Source organism: Coenobita brevimanus, chromosome 78 (assembly GCF_032717465.1).
Source record: "Coenobita brevimanus isolate Jiangsu-jjx chromosome 78, ASM3271746v2, whole genome shotgun sequence".
In the NCBI taxonomy this organism is placed as follows: Eukaryota; Metazoa; Arthropoda; class Malacostraca; order Decapoda; family Coenobitidae; genus Coenobita; species Coenobita brevimanus.
The window spans coordinates 33,071,291-33,073,575 of NC_137031.1; the positions used below are offsets into that span (position 1 = coordinate 33,071,291).

The following is a 2,285-nucleotide window of genomic DNA, read 5'->3' on the forward strand; positions in this document are numbered from 1 at the left end:
CTTGCGTCCCCTAAGGCTGAGATGCAGGGGAGAGGGAGGGGACAGGAAGGCGAGGGAAGAGGGAGAGGGAGGAGGGAGAGGAGGGAGAGGGAGGGGGTAAGGAAGAAGCCAGCTGGTCAAGGATTGCGAGGGGACGGAAGGAGAAAAAGATGAAGGAATAAAATTGAGGGCTGACAGGGAGAGGAAGAAAGATTTGTGAAAAGACAGAACGACAGACAGGAGTTGAGGGGTGGGTGGGTGGATGAATATATATTTACCTACAGTACATATGTGTTTATCTATCCATCTGTCTATCTATCTATCTATCTATCTATCTCACCGGTACCTCCTTCAGCGAGTAGGGCAAGAGCAAGGTCCTTCACTCAAGTATGGATTCAGGCCGCTAAGCTAAATAGTAACTCTATCTATATATTTTATCTATCTACAGAGAGAGAGAGAGAGAGAGACGCTGTATTGTTTACCCTGGCATACTAACTCTACCTGAGGCATGTGATCTCCTCTCCTCTTCTTTCCTCCTTTCTCTTCCTCTCTTTCTATACATCCCTCTCCCTCCTTCAGTCATTTGTTCCTCCTCCTCTCTCTCTCTCTTTCCCTCCTGTCCTTTCCATCCCTCCCTCCCTCCCTCCTTCCCTCCTGTCCTTTCCATCCCTCCCTCCCCCCTTCCCTCCTGTCCTTTCCATCCCTCCCTTCCTCCTTCCTCTTCTTTTCATCCCCCTGCTCGTCCACTCATCTCTTCTCTCCCCCCTTTCCCTTCTTCCTGTTCTCTCTCACTTTCATCGTCCCTTTATTCTTTTTCTTTCTTTCATCGATTTTCCTCTCCAATATTTTTCATTCATTCTTCTTCATTCTTGGCTCTTTCTCTCCTCCCTTTCTGTGTCCTCTCTTCATTCTTCTCCTGTTCTCTTTCTGTTCTTCTCTCCACTGCCTTTCTCTCTTTTCAATTGTCTTTCTTTATTTATTGACTCACTTGTCACATTTTATATTCTGTCTTTCATTCTGCCTTTTCTTTTATCCTCTTCACAGCTCTATAGGCATTTTTATTCTTCTCTCCCTTAATCTTTCCTCTCTCTCTCTCTCTCTCTCTCTCTCTCTCTCTCTCTCTCTCCTCTTCTCTTCTCTTCTCTTTCAATCTCTCCATTTTCTATCACTCTCCTCAATCTCCCCCCCATCCCTAACTTCCCCTTCTTCCATTTCATCTCCTTTCCTTATCGATCGCACTCTTCTCCCTGTCTCCCGTTCTCCCTACTTCTCTCTCTCTCCCTTTTTTATCACTCCTCAATCTCCCTTCCTTCCATCTCTCCCTCTCTTGTCAATCGCACTCTTCTCCCTGTCTCCTCCTCAGCCTCTCGCACTTTCCCAGCCTCATTCACACTCTCCCCACAGCCTCCTTAGCTCAGTGGTAGAGCACTGGTCTCGTAAACCAGGGGTCGTGAGTTCAAACCTCACAGGGGGCAGACAAAACTTTAATGACACGATAACGGTGCATAAAAAGTAAAAAATGTTGCTCCTCTGTCCGTGAGCTACCGTCTCTGTATATGCGTTATGAATAGCACTCTTATTTTTGCGTAGGATGAGAGCTCGCTGGAGTGGATCTCTGAATCTTTAAATTCTCGCAATGCAGTGAGGTTGTAAGAGAAATGGCATGCCAGGCTTTCTAAACACACCTAACATATAAAACCAAAGTATAATCACCGTGCTTGGGATAACGGCATGCCAGTCAGGTTAGGACCCACTAGTAATTAAATATAAAACTAGAGGCGGTTCAGATGAAGTCACCCCAATTAATTCCATCACGACCAAAACCTATGCAGAGTGGCCACTAACAGGGAAACAAATAATTTTCACTAAAAATATAATTAAGAAACCAAAAAACCATATAAATACCGTAGGATCATTACAGGTTGAATAATGCAATTTTTTTTTTTTTTAACCTCAGCACTTGTGTTACCCACGTGGGTCCATGAACAATAACTTTGGGTCTAACCTATAAGTTTAACCCTCTCATGGTTGGATCAACTCCGATTTTATTCAGCAGTGTGGGTCGCTTGCTAAATGTCTCTGAAGATATCTAACACCCCATCCTTAGTGGTTTGTAGCCTTGCATTGCTTTATGAGGAGTATCTAAATGTTCAATACTACACTCTACCTTGACTTCATGGCACAGTACCGTGAATGGAACAGGCACACAAAACGGAAGAATTATACCAACATCTGGAAAAGAAAAAATCAGCCCCACCTGGACCATCTTCAGCTGAGACATACCTTCAGAGGGTTGAAGCCGGGCC

At 44.8% G+C, this 2,285-nt stretch overlaps 1 non-coding gene across 1 annotated transcript; it reads left to right on the plus strand.

The window, feature by feature from the left end:
- The first annotated feature begins 1,382 nt into the window (after positions 1-1,382).
- Positions 1,383-1,454, plus strand: TRNAT-CGU (transfer RNA threonine (anticodon CGU)). Its single transcript has one exon. It is a non-coding gene; the product is annotated as a tRNA-Thr (tRNA).
- The last annotated feature ends 831 nt before the right edge of the window (positions 1,455-2,285 follow it).